This window comes from Miniopterus schreibersii (assembly GCF_964146895.1).
Source record: "Miniopterus schreibersii genome assembly, chromosome: 8".
Classification (NCBI taxonomy): domain Eukaryota; kingdom Metazoa; phylum Chordata; class Mammalia; order Chiroptera; family Miniopteridae; genus Miniopterus; species Miniopterus schreibersii.
In genome coordinates this window covers 20,888,549-20,904,847 of record NC_138109.1, presented here as the reverse complement: position 1 = coordinate 20,904,847, position 16,299 = coordinate 20,888,549, and positions in this window count along the sequence as shown.

Genomic DNA, 16,299 nt, shown 5'->3' with positions numbered 1-16,299 from the left:
GGAGGGGTCCAGATCCTACTGCACAGGCTGACTTTGGGGTAGATGGGAAAACTAGAGGGGCCCTAAAGAATTCCCAGCCTCCTGGACTTGCCAAATCTAAAGATACCTACCCCAAAAAAGTTTTTTAGGGGCAGGATATCATGGCTGGCAGAGGCCCCAAAGGTGGGAAGAGAGAAGCTGCCCCCTAGAGAATTAACCAAAGACCCCATACAGAGGCACAAGGCCAGCCTGGCTCCCAGTCTCTTGTCCAGAGCAGCTGGGACCTTGTGGGGTTTGGGGTTCAGCAGAGAAGCAGCAGCAGGTGGGGTACCAGCGAGGGGTAGACTGGATGATCTGTAGTTTCCGGCTAGCTGTGACAGATGTTCTAGAGGTCTGTGACTTTAAGAGTCTGGGAGAAGAATGAGACATGGAAGGTTTAGGAGCAAAGTGTCCTTAAAGAGAATGTGATGGGACCAGCAGGGCTTCCCACAGCCAAGGGCAGTCTTCGAGCAGGGGATAAAGACTGGAGATTCTGGACAGGGACCCAGAGGCGCCAGCCACTCTCTCCCATCTCTCTCCTGCTTCTGCTTGAGGAGTCTGGTGAGGGCAGAGCTACATGTAGGTCTCAAGGGCCCTCTCAGCTGGGGTGCAAGGTGATCTCTAGCTCCCCGAAGGACTTGCGAAGTAGGAGAGCACAGTGGGCTCATGTGACAGGCACTGTCCCTCCTACAAACTGTGAGCGGCGGGACCAAATCAGAGCAACTCTGACAGGCTGTGTGCACTGGAGGTGGGAGAAGAGGCCAGACAGGCAGCGTAGCCGACACACGCAACAATAGGAAAAGCCATGCTGTAGTGAGCTGTGGGTGCAGGGGTGTGTGTGCATAGGTGTGTACCTGTGTCTCTGTACATGTGAGTTTTGAGGGCTGGGAGAAATGGACAGATTTGGACATATCCAGAGTCCAGGGCATGCAATAATAGAATCCTTTGGGTTCTGGTGTGTGTGTGTGTGTGTGTGTGTGTGTGGACACTCGTGTGCATGTGTGTGAACTGGGGATGAGGGAGACAACTCTGGACAAGCAGCAGAACCCCATACATGTAAAAACAGGAGAAGCCATGTCGTAATGGGGTTCTGGTGAGTATATATGTATATGCATGCACAAGTGTGTGTGTGTGTGTGTGTGTGTGTGCGCGTGAGCACGCGCATGTTTGTGCACCAAATGGCATAGGATGGAAGACAGGACAAAACCTGCAGCATTGCCAAATATGTTTTAAAGGAGAAGCCATGTCATCAAGGGATCCACATGTGAGTACGTGCGCAGGTGTGTGTGGGCGGAAGGGCAGGCCCAGGCAGACGTGCGGCAAGGTCGGTGCATGTCGTGTGCGAAAAGCCATGGGGAACTGGAGTTAGTGTGTGCATGTGTGCCCACACGTGTGTTCAAGCGCACTGTTCCAGCTCACTGCAGGAGCGGAGGTGGACAATCAGGAAGGCAGGGAACCAGGGTCTGTTTGCACTCCTGTCATGGGGAGAGATCTTTCGTCACAAAGATTTGCTGAGCTCGTCTAGACGCAGGCACGCACGGGGAGGCAGCCGGGTGCGGGCAAAGCATGCCGGGGACTCGTGGCAGGTGACTCCTTTGCTCTAGGCAGAGTGCCCTGTTTGAAGGGGGAAATGACGTATTTTTGCAATTTCCAGGACTCTGATGAAAGTATTTGCCCATTTGCTCTCACCAACCACAGATATTAACCACTGTCTTTCTTCATCCAGTATAATTTCTTAGCACACGCCCACATCCATGCTCATATCACACACACGCACGTGTATAACTCCATGAGCATGTGTTCTTCTGAGGCTATGCACGTAGACTATGATGAGAGAGAAAAGGAGGGGGCCTGGGGTCCGAAGGCTTTTCATCACAGCAGTGAGGCATGGTGGGTTTCAAAGGTAGGAGTCAGTGAGGGAAGTCCCCCAAAGGTACTGAAGTGATTTGGGGCTCCCAAACAGAAATGGGGCGACACGCTGCTGATCTTCCCCCCCACTGGAGCCTTATGTCCGTATGTGTGGCTCATGTTCAACTTCTGGCTGATGTCCTGTGTTTGTCTTCGAGACCAGCACCAGGTTCAGGGTGCAGTGGAAACCACTTCTGCCCGAGTGTGAGCTGTGTCTCTCCAGGTACTAAAGGCTCTGCTACATCTCGAGGGGTGAGGGTGGGATAAGATGTCCCCAGCAAGACGGATCATGTGGAAATAAAGTTTAGTCCCGCCAGGGGATGCGGACTGAGCCGCAGCGGGTGCACGTGGGCGCAGGCACAGAGGACTGAGGTCAGGGCCGGGAGTGACGGGGAGTGTAAAGCTGGTTTGGATGGAGCAGAAGGTGGGACTTGCCTGAGCAGTTCTAGACTGTCCCTGTCTGGCCCCACATGCTGGCCCTAAACAGAATCGTGCCCCCCACCTTCCACTCGCTCTCCCGCCTCACAACTCCAGTGCCTCCTCTCAGCCTGCTCAGACCTACCAAATTGAGGGGCAGCAATGGGGAGACACACACCCCGCCTAAGCCCTTGGGCCTTTGGACAATAAGCCCTCATCTCTCCCCCCCTGACCTGTTACTAGTCTCTCTGCTGTGACACAGCTCAGACCCCCATCACAGCAGAGACTCTGCCTCCACCAGAGGAGCCCGCTGGCTCCCCCCGGGCACCAGCAGGGGCCTAGGGTGTCAGGTGAAGACTCCAAATGGCTAGAAGTCACTCCCCCTCCTTAAGTTCTCGGAGGGCAGAGTCAGACCAGGACAGTCAGGAGCTTCTTCCTTGCCTTCTTTTCCAGGGGGTGCTGTGCGGGGGTCTGCAGCTGCTTCTTCATCACTCAGCATGAAGCAGATCCCTCCCCAAGCCATCCCCAACTATATGCACAAACATCGGGAAACAGGCTGGACTCTGGCCCGCATCTGGAATGGTCCTATGTGGAGCACCATCTGGGAAGGGCCTACCTAGCTCTGGTCAAACAGCTATACGGACTTAAGATCTGGGACCAACCCAGCCCCCTAGACAGATGCCAAAAATGAGCCCAACCCTGTAGACAGGTCTCTGGAACAGACACATCTGGAACAGTCTCCCACAGTGGGTGGACACCTCTGGAATGGGCCCAGCTGCTTGCCACGGTGGAAGGCCCCAGCCCTCTGTCCCCATGCCTGTTTGAATCAAGCCTTCATTTCAGTCCTGCATTTGCCATGGAGTTAAAATTTCAGAGCCGAGGCCATACATGAAGTCACAAAACTGTTTTTTGGTAGAAGGTGAATGTTCTGTACAATATATATATGAATGTAAAAAGATATATATATATGCTGTATATATATACATATATATATGCACAGTGTATATATGACCTGTAGCCCATGTGTATACGCACCCCTCCCGCACGTCTGCACACAGAGTGTACATAACCCAGCCAGTATGGGTGGGGACCAGGTGAGAGATGGGGGCTACAGCAGCAAAGTCTAAGACAGAGGCCACCTGGGGCGGGGGCTGCAGAGGGCCCCTTGGGGGTGGGGAAAGCCCACATACGCTGGAACTGCAGACCTCGAGGAAGAGGGCAGAACCCTGGAGGCTGGCAGGTGGGCCTTGCACAGCAGGTGCCTCCTTAGGAGGGACAGGAGTGTCTGAAGCAGGACAGCAGGGCCTGTGACCTGGGAGCAATGTCACGCGGTACTGGGCTCCTGAGACCTGCTCTAATCCGTGTCTGCACAATTGCCAGGCAGCTATAGGGTTGCACCTGGAACACCCTAAAAAGGCTAGAGTATTGCGGGTGGCAGAGGCCTCTGCTGCAGATTCTCGCCCACACACGGGGGCGCAGCTCTTGGTGAAGGAAAATGCTTTTTAAAGAGAATGGTCCCGAGGACATTGCCAGCATGCCAGTATAATGTCCCAGTGCCCTAGTGATTGACCCTGCCCCCATTCCTGGCCTTCTAGAACAGACCTGAAATCACCCCACAGTGTGTCTCTACTTCACAGATCAAAACTCTGAGGCTTCCAAGTGCAGGGAAGCAGGTGTAGGCCCAGTGATGCCAGTTAGGAGTGTCCCACCTCGGACAACCTCCCCAGCTCCACGAGACCCAGAGGGCAGCTGTCAGTGAGAGACTGAGGAGCCAGGATGGGAGCAGAACAGTGACATAGGTGAAAGATGAAAACCAAAAGGCACTTGCTGTCCTGGCACGGCCCATGCCATCTCTCTGCCTTCTTTCCCCTGCAGCATCTCCCCTGGCAGGACAGTTAGCAGAGAGCCCCCAGAAGAACCTACAGACCTCCATCCCTGCCCCTCCCGGCTCTGTTCTTTGCATTTCTGATCCCTTAGCTAGTGGTCCTGCCCTGTCATGGGTCAGAGCATCCCTGGAGCATGCAGGAGAGAGAGATCTGGAATGGGCTTCCACGTGGTTGGTGGCCTGCCCTCTGCTTTGGCCCCGAGGGTCAGGCTGGTCTGCCCTTAACTCTGGGTCTGCCTCAGGGGCCCTGGACAGAGCACACCTGAACCCAGGCCCCTGAGGAGGGGCCTGTCACTGTGCTCCAAACCCCCATCCCATCTCTGCCTGGCTTGGCCTCCCTTGATGGCGACTTGGGTCCCCAGCCCCTGGGCTGAGCCCCCAGCCAGCACCATGAGAGACCCCTGGCCTGTCCCACCACCCAGACCAGAGTGCCTGGACGCCCCCCACTCCCACGCAACATGGTTCCCACACACTGGTCTCTGGGCCATTCAGGGGATGCCCTTTGTGGACATGCAAAATTTCTATGAATATAGTTTTTTGTAAACATTTTGTAACAATTTGGGTTTCATAGTAACTGTGTTACTTGCCAATCATTCTAGGCTAATGTAAATAAATTTCCAAACAAATCCGATTATTTTCCTTTTTAAGACACTGTGATATATCAAAGTGCACAGTTTGCTGTATGAAGTAATATGGTTTTAAATTTTAAATAAAGAAATGTTTCTAGAAAACAGGGGCCCCTTGAGGTGTGTTTTCTGCTTCCCTTCCCTGCCTAGAACCAGAGGGTGCTGGGCAGCTGTGCTGTGCATCTCCACCCAGGGCTGGCCGTGTCCCAGGCCAGAATCCCTGGTGACAAGCTGGTGGTGGCTCCAGCCTAGGCTCCTGGTTCCCATTCAGATATGGAGGGTGTAGTGTCTGTCCTTGACGTTGTCTGACCTCTGTCTTCATTCTCATAGGCACGTCTGTCCCCAACTCATTCCCATCCACATGGCTACCTGGGGAGTTGCCCTGTCCTTATGTGACCCTGTCCCTTTGGCCACAGTTGGAGAGAACGCATGGGCCCCTTATCCAAGCTTGGTCAATCAGAGATCTTGGCTGAGCTTTTTCAAACTGGAAATGAGAGGGCTCTAAGTCCACTCCTCTTGGTGGATGGGAACTGTGTCTATAGAAAGGGTTCAAGATGGGATATTTTAAGCAGGAAGGGATTGAACACAGATGTTCACAAAATCAATGAAGAGATGAAGACAAGGCCAAGCTGGGCCTCCAGTGGCTCCCAGAGCAACACAGAACCGACTCAAGGCAGCAGCCCCCTCAGAGACTGGTACTAGAACTGTGAGGCAAAAACGCACCCCAGGGCTGCGGTCCAGGGCTCAGAAAGCCTGGGCCAAGAATCTGCTGCCACCATCGCACAATTGCTTCTCATGGCCCAGGAAGCTGGAGGTGGATACTGGAAGGTCGCTGCTGGAAAGCCTCATGTTCCCAGGACAGAAACAGCCCAAAAAAGGGGCAGGGAGATAGCCTCTGTCTCACTTCTGCCTTTCAAACTTGTGCAAACAGATTTAATTGGCAAAGACTAATTTGCATCCAGGACCCTCCACACTCCCCTATGACATCATCATGATCGTAGATAAACTGAGCATTTCCTATGTGGCAGGTGCTATGCTAAGTTCTTGACACGTATTATATATCCTTTCACTCTTGTCTCAGACCCTGACTCTACATGACCTTTCAGTCCAGATGTCCACCACTTCTAATTTCCTGTAGAGTGGCTATGATTGGACCAGCTTGGGTCAGTTGGTCACCTGTGGTTCAGTCAGCTGTGACCAGAGGAAGAAAAGGGCCACATAATAAAATCATAGTACCCGGGTTCTTTGCTTTAGGAGGGTTGAGAAAACTGGAAAGTCCCACAGAAAGATATGTGGGTTGGGAAGATCTCCTAAACTATGTACCCTCCTTCTCCACCAGGTGACAAGTGCCAGGTAAGCCAAGCCAAGGCCTCAGAAATCCCTGCAGAACGCAGAGGAGTTCAGGACCCAGTGGCTACAGTGTCTGAAAACTCTGGTCCAGCCTGGAGCCACAGCCCAGGAAGAGACTTTGGGTCCAAACCAGGTAAGAGGCAGGGAGAGGTCCCGTGTTGGAAAACATCTGTCAGCCACTGAGAGGCAGAGGTGAGGTCCATTCCTTAGGAGTGAGTGCAGTGGGTTCAAGGCAGACTCTAAGAGCAGCAGGGAATGGGGTAATGTGGACAGGAGAAGAGGGAGAGACCTGCTAGGAATGAGGTCCAGAGTGGGGGTGAAGAAACAGGTAGAGCATTCATCACCCATCTGTCTACCCACCCACCCATCAAACCATCCACCTGTCTACCTATGGATGTCTTTCCATCCACCTACTGACTCACCAACCAACTCATCTATTTATCCATCCACCTGTCTGCCCACCCTCCATCCATCCATCCGTCCATCCATCCATCCATCCACCCATTCATCCATTCACAGAGTTAAACAAATATTTTATGTATGAGTCCCAGCTCTGCCACCTATGAGGTGTATAACTTGGAACAAGCAATTCCACATCTCTGGGCCTCAGTTTCCTCATCTATAATATGCCTGACCATGAACCACCCCCCTCCTCACCACGACCTCCTCCTGTAGAGTGGTCGTGAGAGTTAAATGAGAAAAAGCATGTTAAGTACTTAGTAGCATAGGGCTGGGCATATTGTAAGCCAAAAATAAGTAATAGTAATTTTTATTAGGAAAAGGGAGGGCAAGGAGGAGAATTGGGACCCTCTCTAGGCTGAGCCCTCTCTGGGAACAGAGGGCTGGGCAGGGAAGCAAGACTCCTCCCCTAAGGCTCAGAGCCTGGCCCAGGAGCCCATCTGTGACACTCCAGGCTGGGGACTAGGGCCAGCCAGGCCTCTCAGGACAGTGGGGTGGCCTTGATTGTCTCTGGATTGGTCAGAGAAAGGAAAAAACTCCCTTGACACCCCCCCTAGCCTCTCTGAGAAGCCCCTGACTCTACCTCTCAAGGCTCATGTCCACCGGGTGGCCCTCCCAGACACTGAGCTCTCTCCCCCCCAAGGAAGAAAGTGGAACCCACATTACCAGGCACTTAGTACCGGCCAAGCATCACCTTATACCCATTTCCCAAGGATTAAACACTGACCCTCCGAAGTAGGCACGGTTACATCCCATTTTACAGTCAAGGGAGCAAAGATCAGAGGCGTGAACAGACTGCCCATTTTGACTGCCACAGGCCGCTCGTGGGAGAAAGAACGGGAAAGCTTCCCGTGAAAGCATATGTGAAGCGCGAGGCGTCAGGCTTGCTATTCGTGAGGGTCCCTCTCTGCTTGTCTGTCAGCTTCCCCTTCGACAGCCCCTGTCCCCCAGGGCCATCTGGAGTGAGCCGGGAGCAGGAGAAGGTCAGGGCCCCCGGGATGCTGGGGACGTGGGTCGCCATTCCGAGAACCAGGCTGGGCCAGGGCCCACGGCCCCCGGGGCCTTGATGGCACTTCCTTGGAAACAGAAGCCGAGTGTTTAAGAAGCATCTGTCATTATGGAAACAAAGTTGCCAGACCATTTTTTCTTTTACTATTTTTACTGCGGTTTCATTATCTTATGCAAATGAGGCCGCAGAAGAAGTCTTTCTGCAGGGTGGCCCATGCTGGGCCCAGCTCCATCGAGGGATTTATTGCCTGCCTCGGCCTCCAGACAGCTCTGGGATGCGGAGGCCCCGTGGAGAGAGTTTCCGGAGCAGCCACCCTGCCCTGAAACACTCTGCTTCCTACCAGACAAGCCCCTGGGTCCTGCCTGTGTCAGGAGAGCCCTGGTCCCTTATTTTCAAAGACCCAAGTATCAGTTCAGCCTGGCTCAAGCTCTGTCCCCAACTCCTCAATAGTTGGAGCCCCTTGAAGACCAAGTTGCCAGTACCCAGCAGGATACAGGAGAAAACATGGGAAGCAACAGGGCTTCATCTCACGGGGGACTTCTGGGAGCAGCAGATAATATGCCACTCAGTCCCCCAAAGGGAAGAACTGGGATACCTATATACTAATCTTTGGTTTAGGCTGGTCCCTGGGGGTTCAATCCCGGGTACTTCTGGCAGTCCACAGGTGGCAAGGTAGGCCCTGGGGCAAGAGAAGGCTTCAGGGAAAGCAATGCAAGTGGGGGCAGTAGGGAATTGGGTATTTTGTGCAGAGTGATAGGAAGGACGATCTGTGCGAGAAGCTGACAGCGTCTGCGACGACCCCATTTTAGCGATGAACAGCCTGAGGCTCAGAGAGACCACGTATCTTGTCCAGGCTCCAGTGAGTAAGCCACAGGCAGAGTTCACCATCTCCTGGCCCTCTGCCTTCCTTACAGCGCAGGCTCCCAGGTCTCCTGCCCGAGCCTCCCCCACGCTCCTTCCTGCAGCTCTGGCCTCGCTGAGAGCCCTCAGTCCCTGCCTGCTCCCGGAGTCTCCCAGGCCATTTTCTCCCAAAGGGAGGTGTGTTGGTGAAACACACACTCTCCCCGTGAATCCAGCACCTTCCAGATGTGGAGAGCTTTTCCTCCAAGAGGTCGCTGGCCTCTGTTCCTCTGGCCTAAACCCTTTACTTTTAGTTTGCGGTGGGGATCAGCCTCCCTTTCTTCTCCCCATTCAGCCTCGAGTCACTAAGCCTTCTCTGAACTCTGCTAATGCATCCTCTGGGACAGAGACTGGTCCACGCATTTAATAAGAGCCGCTTTCCTGTGCAGGGACTTTCCTTCTTGGGGAGTCTGACTCAGCCCCACATTTCCCAAGGGCTGGGCAATGGTGAAACAAAAGATGTGGGAAACCAGAAGTTTCCCAGCCCCACTCACCTATGGGTTAGGATGAGGCCACAAGAGTTGCCATAATACAAATGTCACCCCAATTCTGTCCTCTCTGCATACCCCTGACCTCCAGTCCCCTGCAAAGTCCAAGGGAAAGACCCCCTCTGCACCCAGAATGGCCCTCTCATCTGGTGATCAAAGGCTTGAGAGCTCTTTCTTTCCCAGAAGAAGTTGTCATTAATAATATAATTACAATGATGATGATGACGATGACAATGATGATAATACGCTCCAGCTAGATGAGTGACAACTCCAGGCCTGACACTGTGCTTAGCACTTTGAATACCTCATCTCACAGAATTCTCACCATAACCCTGTGAGCTCGGGGAGGTCACCCCCATTTTACAGATGTGGAAACCAAGGCTAAGAGAAGTAGAACAACTCTCCCACCATCACCTGGGAAGCGTCAGAATGAGGCCCCCAGGCTGGGACCTCTGATTCACAGATTTAATAAATGAGTTAATGAGTAAATGAATGAGTGAATCAGAAAACAGTCAATAATCAATGCTGTTTCCAGACACTGGGGAATTTCTATGCTTATAGAAAGAAAAAAAAAAATCCAAACTTGATTGGGCCAAAAACAAGAATTACTAATTACAGTCGCTTGCAGGAACAACCTACCATTTATGCCTAATTGTAGTGCAGTCCAATAACAATTATGCACATCAATAAATGTGTCAGATTAACTTGGTTGTAAGTTTTATTTTGATTGCAAATCTTAACCCTGTTTGTGGCTGCTCAGGCTTGGAGGCTGTGACCATTCCACCCGGTTCCCTTGGTTCTTTCTAGAAATAGGGAGGCCCGTGGGTGCCGGAAGGGAAGTGGGAGAGGCAAGAAGCATCGCTGTCCTCTGCCACAGCACGTGTGCCCGGGCAAGCTTGGAGAAAGCAGTTTGGCAGAGGCCTTTACAGGGTGTGCTACGTCACAAGCCTCCCTTCTTTCCCTCAATGCCAAAGGCAGCTTCCTAATTAGAACATCCATAACCCTCAGCATCTGCTCCAAGAGAATTCAGCTGCTCAAAGATGGAGAAGTCCATTAACTTTATTGCACAAAACGTTGGACGTGCTTTTAGACAGAGGATCACTGCCAAGTGAGATAAACTGCAGAGACCTGCCAGAGGGACAGACTAGAACTCCCCGCAGTCCCCAGCTGGGTCCTTGGGACTCCCTCCTCTCCCTGCCTGATGCCCTGGGTGCTACTGTGTCATCCTGGGAGGCAGGATCTGGGGAAATGGTGAATTTCAAATGCAGGTGCAGCCAGAGCACCCTGGCCCTTGTCACGCAGGCCTGCAGCCAGCTGAATGCCAGCCGCAGACAGGCCCCATCTGACTCCCAGAATGCATCAGGACTCCCACCCATCGCTGGGCGGCTCGTTCCTGCGTCAGCAGGAGTTGGATTAGCTGGTGTCACCAGAAGCAGTGGAGCGAGGCGGGGAAGAACGGGCTTTGGAATCAGTTATTTCTGGGACTGAATCTCAAGCTTGGCCACTTAGGAGTGGCTGTGTGACCTTGCAAAAGTGACTTAATGTCCTGGGGCTATTCTATAAACTGGGCTGAGTAACACCCTCCTCTAGGCAGGTTAGATGAGATGATGCCAGAAATGAGATGCTGCTGGAGTCTTTAGCGCAGTCTCTGACACAGTGAGGGCTCTGTAAACGAGGGCACCCCTCCAAGTCTCCAGTGTGGAAAGGGAGGGGAGACAAAACCCACAAAATGTATGAGCGAGAGTAAACACCAGTTTGGAGTCAGAGAGCCCTGGTTTCTAACTCCAGCTCCATTGCGTACCTTGGTCTCCTGAGCCCTCAGTTTTCTCATCTGTGAAATGGGATTGATAGTCCCTGTGCCCAGGAGAATCAAGAAGACATGGAAAGGCTATGAGACCACTAAAGGAACATTCAAATGTGCAGCATTTATTGTTCTTGCTACTTTGGTTGTCACCCTAATGTCTAGTGCTCCCTGGGACATGCCAGGCCCAAGGCTGGCCACTGGCTGGACCCTCCCCAGCTCCCCAGCCTGGAATCCGTCTCTGCCACAGACCTCCCACCTCGCCCTGGGCAGCCCAGATCCCCACAGGGAGCAGCCACCGACCCCTCAGCCTTCATGAATATCTCACCAAGTGGGCCTCCTGGGCGTCCTTTCTCAGATTCAGATTCTTCTTAATATGTATAATTAGCAGAAACAGTTGGAGGGGGAGGCGGCAGCCACAGCAATCGACCCCAGTGATTTCCGAGCCTCAGGGAGAGCCCAGTTTCGCTCCAATCCTGGTGCTGTAAATTCCCATCAAGCTAAGAAAATATAGTGCAATTTAGAAACACTGATACGGCAATAAAACACAGATCTCCAGCAAATGGAATTCGGCAACATCTAAAAATGGAGCCATACATTACTCCGCTTGCTAACTGCCTCCGGGGACGTGATGCTGGGAGAAGTTGGTGAGCTTTATGTTCAAGTTGATCTTTCTTTTCTAGATGAAGGCAGGGCCACCCACAGCTGGGCCACAGGTGGTCCTTGGGGGTAGGTCTCCTCCATGGGTCCAGAGAAGGGCCAAGGAGGTCCCCAGCCAGAGAGGACCTAGAACTTGGGCTCTGTTACCCAGGGGCTGCTGGAGGGCATATTCCCAAAAAAGTGGGGAGGGAGGGAGGGAGGGAGGGAGGGAGGGAGGGAGGGAGGGAGGGAGGGAGGGAGGGGCAGTTGCTGTGTGTCATTTAGTCCTCACCAGTGACCTTCAAGAGAAATGTGATTGTCCATATTTTATCAGAGGGAGACTTGAACAAAAGACTTGTTCAAGGTCACTCAGGGGCAAGTGGTGAAAGCTGATTTGAACCCATGTCTGTCTGCGTCTTTCTATTCTACATGCAGTCCTATCCCCAGCTCAGAAGTCGGCCCTTTACAAAAGCTGAAACTGAGCCAAACACCCACTGCCCATTCTGAGAGTAGGACGCAGGGGAGTATTTGAGAGCCACCTCGAATATATAGGACTGCAGTTCACAAGTGGGTTTGTCATTGTGCTTTCCAGGGACATTAGCCCCACTCTGTAACTCAAGGAGCACGAATAGGTACACTGATGCAGTCCCCTGCCTCCCAAACAGACGGTCAGGGAGACCAGGGTCCCCTGGAGAAGGACTGATGAGTAGAGAGCAGAGCCATAGCCCCCAATAAACCCAATACACCTCCACTTCTGCCAGTAGATGCCAAGGGGGTTCCATCTGATCTCTCTGGCCTGGGGCACACCTTCCTCCCTCCCATCAGTACACTGTCTCCTCTAATCAGACTGGCCTCCTCGCTGAACCCATTCTATCATACACACAAACACGCACACACATACCTCATTCCAACCACCACACTTTTGCCTGGCAGTTAATAAAATGTCCTGCCTGGAAGAGGAGCTGCAAGGATTTGGTAAGATGATACATGTAAAGTACTCACTACAATACTTGGCACATAGTAGGTGAGCAATGAACTGTGATTGCATTTGTCAGGATGGGCTAGGATATGCTGCAACAACAAACAGCCCCAACATCTTGGTGGTTTAACATATAGTGTTTATTTCTCACGTACATTTATTTCTCTATGGGTCTGGCAACTGTCTAGGACAACTGTCCTCCATTGTGAAAACTGGTGATCCGGGCTACTTCGATCTTGTGGTTTCACCATCTCAACATAAGGCCTTCTCCATAATTCATCAACAAAGGAATAAATGGACTGAAGAATCGAATAAGTGCTTTTTACTGCCTCAGCCTAAAAGTGACACACGTTCCTGTCACTTACATTTCATAGACTAAAACTAGACACATGACTCTACCTAATGCAATCAGGGATAGGAGCAAGTCTCTCATGTACGCAGGTTGGAGAAAAGAACTGGATATTGGTGAGCACAGTAAATCTTCTACCATCCTGAAGTCCTGCTTCCTTTTTCACCCATATCCAGTATGTTTTCCTAGACCCAGAGGCAGCTCACACTCTGCCTAAGATTTTCATAGTCTCTCCTTCATTTCTGTCATGTCACCTGCAAGCCACCCTGATGCCCCTGTGGCTGTAGCCCAGCCCTGGCCCAGGGGTGCTGGTTCTTGCAGAGGGTGGACTAGTTGAAGCCCTCCCAACCCTTTCTTCTGGCCCCTTTCCTCTAACTGAAGAGCCCTCGTCAATTTGTTGACAGCACAGAATTCAGGCCTCCAGCATCTGATTACAGTGGAGCCTCTGACTGTCAGGGATAAATGTCTGTTGTCTTTAGGAAGATCTACGCTGATGGAAGTGTCAGCAAAGACAGTGGTGGCAAACCGGATCCCTCCCCAGTGAGATGCCTGTCATTTGTGGGCAAGTCACATATTTCCAGCTTCTGGCAGAACTCAGGCCCCTGAAGATAGTGGAGGTAGGACCAGGGGCAGGTATGGGGAGAAAGAAGAGCAGGGAACCAGAAACTAGAAATGAGTGACCTCTGTGGGTGAGGATGACATGATGCTAAGGAGTTGGGCCATGGGAGACAATGAAGGTCCCCCAAAGTGGAATCCGGCAAGCCTAACAAGCACAGGGACCAGAACATAGTGCCAGTATCCTCTTTGGAAATGAGATCTGAACCCTGGTTCCACCACCCAACAGCTGTGTGACCTTGGATTAATTGCTCAAACTCTCTGAGCCTCCTCAGTAAACACATGCTCAGAAGCCCTGCTTGTGAGTGTCTTGTAAAAGTGCAGTGAGATGGATATGAAATGCTCAGCACAGGGCTTGGCCAGCAGCAAGGCCTCCATCAGGGGAGACAGAAGCCCATTCTGGAGATGCTGGGCCACTGTAGTGATCAAAGTGGGTTCCCCACCCAGGTCACCTTCTCCCGGACTCATTCCCCTGCCTCTGTGTTGGCTGGTAATGCCTCCTGCCTGCCCCCTTTTCAGTTGCTCCTTCATCCATGAGGTTATAGTTCCCATCTGCCAGCCCCTGGGGCAGCTCACAGCCAATGACCTCTAATGTGGACACACAAAAAGCCTCCCATTTCCTTAAGACAGGAGCAGCCGGCAGCGCTCTCGGTGCTCCAGGGCTCGGCAGCGGACCAGCCCAAAACTAACTCCTGCCGAGACCACGGCCTTGCCCCGCCTCACACTGCTTCTTCACCCCCCTTCCCCAAAAAACATTCGAGTCCCCGGCTCAGGCTCTGTTTCTAGAGAATCGACCAAGACACACACCAAGCAGGAGCCCAAGAAACGAGATCTAAGGTCCTGGGGCGGCCTGGAGCTGCCCATGACCTGGGACTGGTCCAGGCTGAGTGGCCAGACCAGCCTCATTCCCAGATCCTGAGCCCTGCGTCCTCAGATGAGCAGTGATCCCCTGCCCGGGAGGGAACTGGCCCAGAGCTGGGGGGGTCGGGCATTTGGTATGAGCTTCAGGGAGAGAGACACAGGCAACTCGGGAAGGAGAAACTCACAACCCTTCCTATTTCTGTATTTATTGCTCTCTTCATTGATGCCTTATCCCCACATACTTAAACAGGATTCGAGGAGCTTAAAACTAAATGCACTTGAAAGGGAATGGTTGTAAAAGCAAAATAGCACAAAAACCGTGTCAAAGGAGCGAAATGTTTTTATTTCCTTGGAGGCTAACTGGGATAATGAAGGCACAGTCTCTTAGTTAGATCATCAGGAAAGCAGGCTGTTGGAGACAGGGTCCCTGTAGAGTCAACAGATCCCTCAGCTCCCTGGAAGCTTCCCCCTGGAGTTCTAGGTCCCTCTCGGGTGTCCTCCCCATCCAACCCCAGAATTACCACTCCTGCCTGTAAGCAGAGGAGGCAAAGGATCCAGGCACCACCCAGGCACGTTGCAGGACCCAAGGAAAGCCCCCTTGCCGTCCAGGCACTCAGTGTGCCCTCTGTAAAATGACAGGGGTGAGACTGAACATCTCAGGGGTCTCTGGCAAGTGGTATGTGAATTTTGCATGCCCAGGCCTGGGGTGAGAGGACACACAGGCACCAGGAGAGCTGAGGGCCCAGCAGTGAGTCAGGAACTGATGGACATGGGCAAGGAAGGTGGGAACAGGCTCCAGCTGGCCTGGAGAAGAAAGCACAGGAGAAGGGACCCAGGCAGGAGATTGGAGGGGTAACCTGCCATCTCAGAAGAGAGCTGGGACAACTGAGGAGCCGGGCTGCACTGAGAAAGTTTGGACTGAGCTGGGGTTACTGCCAAGAGAAACGAGCAGGGCAAATAGACCACCCTGTCCTCGGCCGAGGGGGCCTACAGCAGGCGGACAAGGACATGGAGCCCTGGGCCAGGGGGCTCCAGGGTCTCAGCCCCTTCTTGGTCACTAAGCAGGAAGCGGGGACTGCACTAAGCACTTGCTGTGCATTCTCCCATTCAGTCCTCCCAGCCCTTTGAGATGGATCCCACCACGAGCTTCATCCTAGAGGCGAGGCAACGGTTAAGACGCTGGCTCAAGGTCACCCAGCTGGTAGGAGTCAGAGTCGGGCTATGCCCTGGGTTCCTTCTGCCTCCAACCTGCTCTCTGCACCCTGCCTCACCGCCTTCCTCAGCCTGACTCCAGTTCCCGGGCCTGGGAGGACCCAAAGGAAGCCCAGCCCTGCTTTGTGATCTCACCCAGTTCAGATATCACATTTGCATTCTAATTAGCTTTGGGAGCTAAACCCTTCACCCTGAGGCCCCAATGGGGGAATGTAAGGCCCGGGATCAGGACTGGGACAGGGGAAGAATTGGTATCTATAGATATCAGCCCATCAGCAGGAACCCTATCTGATCGAGAACCTGACTCCCACTCTACCTCAAGATCTCTGCCCTAAGCATTTGCAGCTCCAGGAACAATGGGTCTGCCTCAGTCTCAGGCAGTCATTAGCATTGGCTGCGAGCACTCCTAGTTCCCTGTTGGCACAGGGGAGACATAAGCTGTATCTGCAACTTAAAAAGAATTTCCGAGAAGTGCAGAGGAGGCAGGAATGTACAGGAGAACTTTCTGGGTGTGAGGATTAGTGGGCTGGCTCGTGTCACCCTGCAGGCAGCCCTGCTCCGTGGCGCTCAGAGGCCGTTTCACAAGGAGCATCGTCCAGGCGCACAGCGGCCCTTGAACATAAACCCAGAGGAGGCCGTGGGAGATGATGGCTGTTCTCCGGGAACGGCACCTTCCAAGCAAGGCGAGCAGGGTCCCTGAGGACCCAGAGGCACCAGGGCCCAGCCCAGGCTGGGGTCTGACATTGGAGGCCACCCCCTGACCCCCTGGCCCTTCAAGAGCCT